The sequence below is a fragment of the Daucus carota genome, chromosome 8 (genome assembly GCF_001625215.2).
Source record: "Daucus carota subsp. sativus chromosome 8, DH1 v3.0, whole genome shotgun sequence".
NCBI lineage: Eukaryota > Viridiplantae > Streptophyta > Magnoliopsida > Apiales > Apiaceae > Daucus > Daucus carota.
Window position 1 is genome coordinate 11,108,822 of NC_030388.2, and position 12,362 is coordinate 11,121,183.

A 12,362-nucleotide genomic window follows, 5' to 3' on the forward strand; every position below is an offset into this window, starting at 1 on the left:
GCACCTTGTGATCTTTGAGAAGATCATTACAAGCCCTCTCCTATAATGTTTTTGTATATTCAAAAAATTACCTACTCCCGCTGGTCGAGCATCTTTCAAAACCTACGGGGCCCGGGTATACAATTTGATTTCTCGGTCTGGGTCTTGCGTCCCAAAAAGACGCATCAGCTGAAAAAGCCCTTTCCTTTTTTAAGAAAAAGAGGCTTGGAAGTAAGCTACCTTGACCATCTTCCGAAGTTCTAAATAATCTACTGATCAAAGGCTGTAAGGGCGGACTCACAAAAACGCCGGGACGCAGGGGCTGCTCCACATCATCTGGCTGGGTCTTGCCGGTATCAACAACGAAAAAAGGAAAATTAGAACTAGCCAAGGAAAGAAAGTAAGGAAAGCGGGAAAGGTCCGATACAAAGGAAAGGGTTGCGAGGCTTAACGCGTAAAAGCGATCAGAATTAGAACACGCCGCGTTTTACTGGGAAGGATCGAACCATGGGAACGCTATACGGGCTACTTCATTCCTTGCTTTAGAATGACGAAGAAGGAAAGAGCGAGATGGTGGTTTTTGTTGTTCCCGCGAGGCGAAGATCATTCGCCAAGCGAATTAAGCGGGTCAACCTCTTTTTGGCTTCGGCCAAAGACTTTTTCTCACCGGTCGCTTTAGTTTGATTGCAGGGCCTTTACCTTTAGGCTTGACTACTGGTTCCCTCAGCCCTTTTTCTATGTGTTGGTGTTCTATATGACCGACGAGCGGATCCAATACCAAGACGTCCAGAACTCAAACTTATATATTTGTCACGGAACTGGGCTACGACCCGAGAGCCATATTTGGTTCTCTCGAGCCTCGTCCCAGCCCGATGATTCCAAATCATGGAACCTATGGTCGTACATCTTGCCTCTCTATGATTGAGCAGCTTTGCAAGCTCCCTCTAGAGGTTCCGTAGCACGTCATGAGCACCGGGCTCAGGGGCGGTTGAGCAACTCAAGCGAACCAACAATTAAAGGGGCAGGGCATCTTTCTGTTGCCGGTTAGGTTAACCTCAAAAGTTCATAAGCTCTCTGCTCTATTTACTTGCAATGCTATGCGGCTCCGCGTCCACCGAAAGTCGGCAACCTTCGTCACCGTCAGCGTTAACATCTGAGGCATATGCCCTGACCCGGGTCTCCGTTTCTAAGTAGCTGCTACCTTCTTATTTTTCTTCGGCTGGTTCAACTTACTCAACAGTCATTTGGCCGGCTATTGAAAGAAAAAGCTTGCGTCTGCTCCCCTCGGTTGATTTCCCTTCCTTTAGCTACTCAGATGTTTCAGTTCGCTAAGTTTGAAAAGTCCAAAGAGCGCAGACTCGCCACGGAGCTTGGATACGGTTTCCCGATCGGAGATCCATGGATCACAGACGGTATCTCCCCATGGCCTTTCGCCTCTGTTCCCAAGGACTCGCAGAATCGAAATAGCGAAATTCTTGGGTCATCACTAACTAGTATGAAATTCATAAATGAAGTAGTTAATGGTGGGGTTACCGTTATCCGGAGTTCTTGCAGAGTGGAACCATGCAGTACCAGACACGAGATAGATCTTGGTGTGAAGACTTGGAGCTTACGTTAGAAAAGCAAAAGGTCCCATCGAATAGAAGATGCTCAGCTCCGCACAACATCGGGATTGGCACGCTTTCGGGAAAAACATATAATAGGTTGGGATGGGTAGGCCCACCACTTAACTTTCACTTAGGCCCGGGCCAAGTCGTTTTCGGGGAGCTGGACAGAAGGAAAAGAGGCTCCTAGCTAAAGGCGGCTTGTCTCGCCCAGGAGGTTAGAAGAGTTGAGAACAAAGTGGTGAACGGGTGCGTAACGCGTGGGAATCTGCCGAACAGTTCATCATTCGTGGGTGCGGCTAACTCCCCATGAGGTAATTGTATGATTTTCCAAGGTAAAAGCGCTCCTGACCAATTAGAAACAAAAATAAATAGAAACATTGTTCCAATAAAAGGAACCCAGGGACCAAGATAATCAATTCGGTCGTTGTGGTCGGACTCTATTATGGATTTCTGACCTCCTTCCGGGGGGGCCCGAGCCATCAGTGAAAGTAGCCCTATGTTCGGATCTGACAATACGCCGCTTTCCCGCTATAATTCTATTTTCATTCCAACGAATCAAAGTCTACTCTGTATAATACAAGCATGAAACAATAAGAAACCTCTACTACGGTGCCACAAATTCGCAAGCTGATCCTAAGTAATCGTTGTTGTTCATTGGATTCCGGAGGAACTACTTCGTTAGGATTGGGGAATTGCTGCGATTCTTCCTGAATAACCTGGATTCTCCCTGAAATCCCATTTGCACCCGGATTCAGCTTCTTTCGAACTAGCAAATGAACTTTCTGAGCCAACAACGGATCGGCTTGGCCCATTCCTCAGATGAGGAAGAAACGGCCGATACGATTGATTGGTCTGTGTGCGTGGAGTACTTGCATTCCTTTTTAAGGACAGATAAGATGTTTCTCTTCCATTGCTTTGATAGTATAGTGCAGGATGTTTCTTGCTTGGTTGAGGTTGTCTCTAACCAAGTTTTCGTATTCGCCGAAGTTAAGTTGAGGAGGTACCCGTTCGATTAATCGGCTTTCGAGTAAGCGGGCCCGGGTATACAATTTGATTTCTCGGTCTGGGTCTTGCGTCCCAAAAGGGTTCAAGGGAAGGTCCACCAATGATTGATAGGCCCTATTTTTTCTTTTGAGATGAGCCCAGTGCATTGGACCGGTGGATAAGTGAACTGAACTGGCCCCAAGCTTGGGCGCCCGCCAGGATTTGGAGCTTTATATATAATTAGATTTTCCTCTTTCTCGAGAAGCATATAAAAGAAAAGGTCGAGGTGTTGAGCGAGTGAAGTACCCCATAAGCTATAAGGGGGAGCTATATGTAAAAATTCCGTGAGCAGCGATTGAACTGAACGTTCCAAGTGCGTTAAGTAAAGACTACTTACCTAGATAAGATAATAAACCTCACTACACACCAATATTGACCGGGGGCGCGCCCCGACTTCCATAGGTCCTTAGATCTCCACCAACAAAGACAAAGAACACCATAAATGAAAACACACTACTTTGCGTCTACAGACACTTATTTAAACCTTCTAAAACTCAAAAGAGTCGACGGACTCCACTCCTCTAATCTCCCCCGCGGTTGGCACGATCAATAGCAGCTTGCACAATTAGTGCTTGCTGCTGCTGGACTAGGGCGCTCTTCTGGGCCTCCAGATCGCGAATTTTCAAGCTCAACCTGCCCGTTTTCAAAATATCAAGTAGAAGAATCTTGAAAAAGTCCTCGGGTTAAGCTAGTAGTCCATTGGGTGGTGGGAGCTCCTCCTTCCTATTTACGTTCATTTTATGAGACTATATGCATGCAAGATGTATTGGGGGTACAAAAAGGAGATAATGGGTGTAAACCGAAAAAAGAATTGCAGCTACTTCTATCTTCCTTATTTGATTTTCTTTCATCACCGATTAACAAGCTTTCACGTTCCAAGGAATGACATGGCTGTTCAAGAACCCGTTCAAAACGCGGGAAAAAGAAATGCCTAAAGTCACGAGTAGGTCCTCACGTCAATTTAAACTCCACTCTCATCGCGAGTCCCACTGCCGTTAGCACCTTTTTTAGTACTCCTTGAGCTAATCCCTCATTGTTTTCGCGCATTAAGCTCAGGAATACGTTTATTTGCTAATATGATGGCCGGTCATAGTTCAGTAAAGATTCAGTTCAGATGTAGGATACCTATCCAGAAGTTTTCGCAACTCAATCATATATGATGAAATCATCAAAGATTTGACCTTTTCAAACTCTATCTGTAACTCACTAGAGGCCCGGGAAACAAAGATAAGATGTGTACGAATGAGATATCCACCGGTCATTGAAACACAAGCTGGAGACGTATCGGCCTATATTCCCACCAATGTGATCCCCATTACTGATGGACAAATCTGTTTGGAAACAGAGCTCTTTTATCGCGGACGCCCCTTTTGCCCGTTGGGTGCTGTGAGGAGTTTGCTCCATCTCCGATACTTATCATCGAGCTGCTCCTTGCCTATCTAGTGGGGACTGCTCGCCCTACCCTAATCGAATTTTCGAACTCAAATTTCTGCGGCTCGGATGAGTATTATTGTTTATATCGCTACGGCTATAAACACTTTCTTGTTCCTATTAACAAAACATCCCCTTTTTCTTCGCTCTTCCGGAACCGGTACAGAAATGGGTGCTTTTTCTACGTTGTTTACCTTAGTTACTGGGGGAATTGGCCCAAAAATTGGATAGGGGTCAAGACGCGGGTCAGATGAGCTTTTGGGGAGCTACAGTAATTACAAGCTTAGCTAGCGCCATACCTGTAGTAGGAGATACCATAGTGACTTGGCTTTGGCTTCTATTCTGCAATTCATTCTAATTAGTCTTGGTGGGGAAAGAAAACAGAGCAAAAATCCGTTTGCAGCAAGCCTCTTTAAAAGCTGCATTCAATAGGTCTTAGCACTAAGATAAAAGATTTTGAGGTCTGCAACCAAGTTTTTCAGACACACCTGGATTATCGAATCCTTTGCTTTGCTTTGCTTCTTGGGTGGTGGCGAACAATGCTGCTTGCGTTGCGGGAGGGCGACTTTCTTGTGGTAGTCATTGCGAATGAGCAAACGCAACTTGAGTAGTAAAGTCTTGTGCTATGAATGCATAAGCGGGTAGCGAGCGGCTACTAGCTTGCTGCGGCTCTTACTATGAGCTTAGGTTCCATAGCTTTAGGAGCCTTCAACAAAAATAGAATAGCTTTGCTTAGCGGCGGTAACTATCACCTGTAATCCGCGCAGGTGTGTCTGCACCCCCCTGAGTGGACGAGAAAGAAAGGATTTATCGGAGCAACCCCCCAGGTTCCGGACCCAGGAGTCAACTTTCCCGTATGAGCATTCGGTACATGTATTAGTCCGTGGAAGAGTGAAAGGGGCACCACTACTGAGGATCTCCCCCCTAATCTTAGATAGGTCGTCTGGGCAGGGGTGGCGCCTTGAGTTCCCTTAACCGCGCCTTGTACCTTATAGTTCTATAAAGTAATAATGAGATTAAAAACCGAAGCTTCTTTGGCCGTTTACTCGTGCCCACAATTTCTCGCAAAAGTGGCTCAGAAGGAACGCTAGCTATATGCTTTCAGGAGCTAGATCAGTTGCCGATAAACAAGTCCCTGCTATGGTGCCCCGTGGTGGGTAGGAGCGGGTCGAGTCCATATCGCCGCGGAGCAACAGCCGCGTCCGGGCCCGCAAACAACACATCAAATATGGGTCTTGCTGCCTCCCTATTCCCCGAATGTGGGACTGATTGCCTCCCTATTCCCAGAAAGGCGATTCGCATGACCAAACAAAGGCAAGTAACGAACGCACGTCCTCTGTCACCCCCCACCGCGCTTACGGCTCTATACCCCAACCCAACTTGCTCTGGCCCCGGGTCCTTCCTGAGCTTAGCTTAGCTCTTTCTAGAGATTCTTGGCCAGGAAATAGAAGAGACCAAAGAGAAGCCTTCCTACATTTCGAGGAGCAGTTTCGAAGACAAAGTAAAAAGTCCTAAGAGCTCAACAGCTTCAAAAGAGATTATGCACCCGATGGCACTTTAGAACGCAGGGAAGATCGATTTGACTCGGATGGAAGCAAGAGAAAGAGCAGCACCCTAATTCCTATCTTATACCGTGAAGTGACCCCCGGGCGCGTCTGGCTCACAAGTTTTGTTCCCAACCGTCCTAAAGATAAATAGTGTTCTTTCTAAGAGTAGGCGTGGAGAGCTTTTTGCGGGGAAACTTGCAAGTACAGTTTGGAGGGAGGCGGGCGTCGACCCAACCTTATGAGGAGTTCTTTCCTCTCCACTTACTCGTAACAGGCTTTCCCTCTGTAGAATAGGACGTTAGGAGAGTCAAGGGGGAACGCCATACCTACATAGAAGAACCGCTGTTCGCTGGCTTTCGAAGGTCTAACCTTTTGCTCCTCTTCTGAAAAAGGGCAAAGCCGCTTTGCACCACTGATAGACTACTTAAGATTCAATTCAAAAGGCCCTACTTAGTTTCGCAAGCCTTTGTCATTGTCAGTCAACTAAGTAGGGCCCAAGGCGCCCCCTGCGAATCCGTAAATCTGAGGAGCATGCCGCAACAAAAGGAAGTAGCTTATGTATGCTCCTAGCTCCCTTTCGGCTACAGAATGAGAGTTATAAGTAACTCAATGTATACATCGGACTACCGTCCTATATTACAGAGGAAATAGCAAGAAACAAGAGCTACAGGAAGTTTATTTACTTAGTGTTATACGCTAAGGAACGACGAGCTACTTGGCTGCTTTCCGTAACGGCCGGGCTACTTCATTCCTTGCTTTAGAATGACGAAGAGAGAAGTGTGAAAGCAATGCTACCTTCCCTCTATTCTTTCAGTTGTTAGCTGCTTCTTTATCTGGTATCGAGTTCATAGACCACAATCTAAATGTGATTGCGACACCTGACGACTATTTGTTCTATTAATTGAATTGCAATTAAACTCGGCCCAATCCTTTACTAAATGGAAACTAAACTCAGTGTCTTCATCTTTTGCTTTTACCAGGAGCACACAGCACTGGGATGATTAACTGTAAATTCTTCCACAGCCGGCTTAACAACTTTAGGGGGACTGGTATGCCGGATGTATTGCCCCCTAACTATGGATCAGATCCAGCAGACGATAAACTAAATTCCGCACTGCTGCTGAGTCGTCGGACTTATCCACCAATGGATTCGTGGAATTTCTGTGGATTGCGTTGGGGGAAATCTACCAAAGCTAGGTCCGCTCTCGGCCATTCCACGCGCTGCCCTAGCAGAGGCGTGGTTATCTGAAGTGGATTCTCTCTTTTGTAGTAGATGCCGAACCTGCTGCCCCATTGACTAAGAGGGGGGCGGGCGCAGCAGCTACATGGACGAAGCTTCTTTGCATCCCGTAGTGATGTGGTACTAAGCGACTACCCTTCCAGAGTCGTACAACGAAGTGATTAGCAAACCAGAGTGACGCAAGGCTCTAAGCTCGTACCTTAGAAGCTTTTTATGCTCTCTCCGCTCGAGTAGGTGCTTTGCTTTAGCCCAGCTCTAATCGATTGAAACTCTCTCTGTCTCTTTGCGCAGCTGAATAAGTATAAAAGACTCACTCGCTCACATCGTTGGACTTGAGCACTAACCCCTATTCTATTTATTCTCGCCTGCCCGCTGAATTAGTACTTCTGTCTGAGCTTTTCTAATCATACCTTTCTCCTTCTGTGAGCTACATAATAGATTCTATTTCTCCTGAACCTGCTAACAAGCGCCGGCTAATAGTAGAATTTCCCTCTACTTCTCCTTCACTTCCCCTTGCTTAACCTAAGGGCCCGACTATAAGGTATTCTTAATCGCTCCAGTAGAGGAGTGGGAAGCGAAGACCGTCTCATCAATCCAAAAGCATTCTTGTCCTACCTAAAGACAGAAGTAAATAGAGCAGAGAGCTTACCCTTTGTTTCTATTAGAGTCGCGAGCTTGTTGTAGTCGGTCCTAAAGGGAGAACCTTGCTGCTTACTTGCTATATCCTCGCGCCCTTTTGCACGGCTCGGCTTCTTCTTCGAGCCTTGCTTCTCCCTTCCCCCTCTCCCCGTTCTGCCGTCCAAAACAGGCCGTATGGAGTATAGCCACGTTGTGGCAAGCGAATCTATTGAGAGATATATTGAGCCGCCCGCTCGAGTAGGTGCTTTGCTTTAGCCCAGCTCTAATCGATTGAAACTCGCACCGGGCCGCTTAGGCGGAATAGGCAAGCGGTGTGCTTTCTTTACTTTAAGTACGTGACTACTTTAATCCTATATATATTTATAATACCAATTCAATTCTTGAATACCAACGAATCACATAATATCCCCAGTTTTTTATCTCTTTTTTGAGATCCAAAAAGAGTATCTGAGATTCAGAAATAGTAACTGATTACAAAACTATATTCTACGAAAAGGAGTAAAAACCTGTCTTTTTTGAAAAATAGAAGAAAGGTCCTTTCGTTAGAAGTCGGAAAGAACCTTATACAGAATACAGATATGAAAAAAGAAAGAGGATTAAAATCTGCACATTGATTTTTTTTGCAATTTTTTGTTGAACCGTATGCACCAAAAGGCGCCTGTAAAATCGTAGTTCCCAGAACGGGTCAACTCTTCAGAGTGGTGACGACGACGTGAGTTGACGGCAGAGAAAGACTCGGCATTCAGGCGAGCCGCCCGGTGGTGTGGTACGTAGTGGGTTTAGTACGCCCCACCAAAAACGGCTCTGAAACAAACAAAAAGGTGCGTGCCGCACTCACGAAGGACTGCCAGTGATATACTGGAGGAAGGTGGGGATGACGTCAAGTCCGCATGGCCCTTATTACAAGAATATTCTACGAAAAGGAGTAAAAACCTGTCTTTTTTGAAAAATAGAAGAAAGGTCCTTTCGTTAGAAGTTGGAAAGAACCTTATACAGAATACAGATATGAAAAAAGAAAGAGGATTGGAATCTGCACATTGATTTTTTTTGCAATTTTTTGTTGAACCGTATGCACCAAAAGGCGCCTGTACGGTTCGTAAGGGATCTAATTTTACCCTAATCAACCGACTTTATCGAGAAAGATTACTTTTTTTAGGACAAGAGGTTGATAGCGAGATCTTGAACCAACTTATTGGTCTTATGGTATATCTCAGTATCGAGAATGATACCAAAGATCTCTATTTGTTTATAAACTCTCCCGGCGGATGGGTTATCCCTGGAGTGGCTATTTATGATACAATGCAATTTGTGCGACCAGATGTACAGACAATAAGAAAATCTTTAGTTGCAACTGGTCGAGCTAGGTTATGAAAGAACTATGGCATAGCTACTATATAAGCTATATAAAGTCAATAGCAAGACTTGCTGTACTGGCTCTATATGCTTATGGCAAGTGAGTATACCTTTTCTATATACGGTATACGAACGATAAAAGCAAGAATAGGAAGCCTACGATCAAAGACCTATTTGCTTTATCAAATGAATTTCTGACATAGATGTCGTCCGGCCCGACCCCAGACTCTTTCTTCCCGACCTATTTTACTTTACTCTCTAGCCGCAGTTATTTAGGTGGTATCCTGACGAGAAAGTAAATGTCCCGTCCGATCGCACCGGCCTTCGTCTCCCAAGGCTGAGGGGGGAGGTCCCGTTGAGTTCTTACGCTTTCATGGCTACAAGCAAGTGATCCTCTTCAGAGTAATGCTTTCTAATAGCTCCTGCACCTGTGCCGCACTCACGAAGGACTGCCAGTGATATACTGGAGGAGTCCGCATCAGGTGAATTGAAAGGGATATTCCTCTTAGAAAGTTGTCTCATCAATAGATAGAAATAGGGGATTTCCCTTAAACTTTTTATTTCCTTTTTCTTCCTTTTTTTGTTCTTTATCTACTCAGCGTCATTTGGATCCTATTGGATGACACGTCATTTGCTGATGGCAGATTTTAACGTTTAATGTTAAAGTTGACTAGTTTTCGGGTTGACACTGACGGACTGTACATTTTAAATAAGTAAATGAGTATAACGAGTCACCTTTTCAATTAATGATCAACTGAATTATCGGACTGCAATGAGTAGCCTGACTGAAATTTAACCTAATTACAAACAATTTGTACACGCAACAATTTCATGGTGAATATTTTTACTTGGCTGGGATACCCATCCACGATTTTTACCTTTAAATAGGGTCTCCGCTTCACCAAAATTCTTTGTGGCCTATTAATTATACTTTGCATATCTATTTTTAGAGTGACTGACACTTTGCACCTCTTATGTTTAGGCGTTTTTTCGATTTGGTCTCAAACAAATTTTATGGCAGTATGCATCCTAAAGTTTGAAAAGCGCTTCGCTTTGCACCCTTTTGACCACTCTCCGTTTAATTGACCGTTAAAGATAACGAATTTGGGATTTACGCTTTGCACCCCATACTTTTAATTTTTTTTCATGAGTATTTTGAAATTTTGACTTTGGGAAAAATCAGACATCGTAATATTGTGAAACTATTTGGTTTCTGTTATCACCAGGGTTCCAATTTGCTTGTCTACGAGTACCTTGCAAGGGGTATCCTTGGAGATTTACTTCATGGATCCTCTTTTACCTTGGAATGGCCAATACGCTTCACCGTTGCTCTTGGGATACTCAAGGACTTTCATATTTGCATCATGACTGCAAGCCAAGGATTATTCACCGTGATATAAAATCCAATAACATCTTACTTGATGATGACTTTGAAGCTCATGTTGGTGATTTTGGTTTGGCGAAGGTTATTACATGCCTCAGTCCAAGTCCATGTCAGCAATTGCAGGATCATACGGATACATAGCCCCTGTCATGCCCTCTGAATTTCTTTATGGGAAAATAGATTTTTTTGCCACTCAACTTATAGCGTTTTTAGAAACTTACCACTCAACTAATTTATTTTTTTTTTAGTCACTAATATTAGGTTTGGTTTTATTTTTAGCCACCAACTTAGGCTCGGATTTGATTACTAGCATTATGATAATTTTTTGTAGCATAAATTATACATAGTGATAGTATGTAATATTTTGATGATGTGTCGTATGTTTTATATCTTTATATATAGCAATAATAATATAAAATGAGCCGATGAAAATTAAAATCAGGAAAAATCGTAATTATTTTCTAAAAATTCAATATATCATGAATATGAAATTAATACTTCAAACAATTCACCTCCTCTCATAAGATAAAGTGTAATTGAGTGATATGACGCATCATCTTTCGCTATTAAAGTTTCAATCGACTAGCTCAGTCTAAGATCTCTTTTAAATTTATTTTCAAAAATTTTAATAACTTTATCTTATTACCATTTTCAGGATAAATAAATAGAGGTGTTAATTTTCGATGATTGTCCTCTATATATAATGCATCATTTTATATTATTATTACTCCCTCCATCCCTCTCATTAGTTTACAGTTTTTTCAATTGCTTAGCACGTATTTAAGACTCTTATAAAACATAGTTCCATAACTTATTTTTGTGTGAAAATTCAAACGCTGAATTTTCATTCGGAAGAAAAAAATAAAATTATATTTGAAACTACATCTTTTAAAGGCCATGAAATGCGTGTAAAATTCTTATCATCCAAGGTAAACAACCTTGGAGACATAAAAAGTAATATATATAAATATACAAATATATATCAAATCATCAAAATATTACAGACTACCACTATATTTTAATAATGATACACTTAATATGTAATGCTAATAATTAAATCCGAACCTAACTTCAGTGACAAAAAAAAAAAGCTGAATCTAACACTAGTGAGTAAAATAAAAAAAATTATAGTTGAGTGGTTGGATTCTAAAGACGCAATAAGTTCAGTGACAAAAAAAATATCATAATACTAGTAATCAAAAACCTAAGTTGGTGGCTAAAAAAAAATCAAACCTAACATTAGTGACTAAAAGAAAAAATAAATTAGTTGGGTGGTAAATTTCTAAAAACGCTATAAGTTGAATGGTAAAAAAATCTATTATCCCCTTTCTCTATTCATTTTAAAATTTTCAACATCTTTATTTCTGATGTTTATATTCACCTAAATATTTTGAATTAAGTTCCTGTTTCTCGTTGATGTATTTTATAATATATAAAATCAGATTTATATTTCTATGCAAAGCTACAAGACTAATCCCTGACACCTGAATCTCCGTATTTACATATGTGTTGAATCTGTTGCACTAGAAACTCAGCTGCACCTGAATCCTTAAGATTCTGACCTTCAAATTAAAGATCCCTCCTACACCTTATCGCTTGTTATATATAAATTTAAAAATGTATAAATATGATATAATATATAAAAGTTAATAATCTGTGCTTACAAGTGCTTAGCGCGGGTAGAGATAAAATTTTATAAGTAATAGAGAGATTTAATTTGTAACAAAACAGAACAATAGATGTATTTTTTTTTACATATTTAGTTATTATATGTGCGGAGGAAGTAGGAACTACAAACTATGTTTCCCAAAAACATGATTAGTTAAGTAAAAAATTTCATTTTCATTGTTTTGATGGCGTTAATATTATCATTTAATTAATATTCATACCTACACAATGAAGGTGATGGAAAAGTGTGATATATATAGCTATGGGGTTGTGCTATTGGAGTTGCTAACAGGAAAAGCTACTGTTAGTCTCAGGATATTAAGCACACAAGCTCTTAGTTGCTAGTCTCCGCACCTTTAGCTGTTCAAATAGACCTTATCGTGATTAGGTGAACTATAAAGGTCTCCCTTATTAACAGTAATACCAAGGGGTAGAATGGTGTATGCAGGCAATTTGCTTCAAATTGTTTT